Source organism: Salvelinus alpinus, chromosome 23 (assembly GCF_045679555.1).
Source record: "Salvelinus alpinus chromosome 23, SLU_Salpinus.1, whole genome shotgun sequence".
Classification (NCBI taxonomy): Eukaryota; Metazoa; Chordata; class Actinopteri; order Salmoniformes; family Salmonidae; genus Salvelinus; species Salvelinus alpinus.
Genome location: NC_092108.1, coordinates 15,887,264 through 15,887,736, shown reverse-complemented (window position 1 = coordinate 15,887,736; position 473 = coordinate 15,887,264).

Below are 473 nucleotides of genomic sequence, written 5' to 3'. Positions count from 1 at the left end.
AGCTGTACTGGTCAGGCTGAGACAATGTTATCGTTGACAGTGCTGCGATGCGTATCTTCTGCAGGAAGCTTTTGCGAACAGGTCTGAACAGGTCTGAGAGAACCAGACTGTGACTGTCACCTGAGCATTCGTGATCATGATACAGCAAAAACAAGCCGGGTGAACTCTGTCGACACTTTCAGAGTGTGTGCGTGCGTAGGTGCGTGACGTGTGTATGCGTGTGTACAGTACATGTGTGAAGTGTGTTTGCAAATGTGTTTTGATTCATGCATTACATGTGCGCTAATTTGTGGATGGGAGTAGGATTGCACACAACACCTGCAGTAACAGTTACCATGAGCAGTAGAGGTGTGTGACAGGTGGCACCGACAGGAGGCTCCGGAGTCCGAAGCTGATTGGGTAAAATGAAATGGTATTCCCGCCCCCCAGAAGATGATAGGTGAAACCAGCAATACGCTTGAAGAGAATAGGCT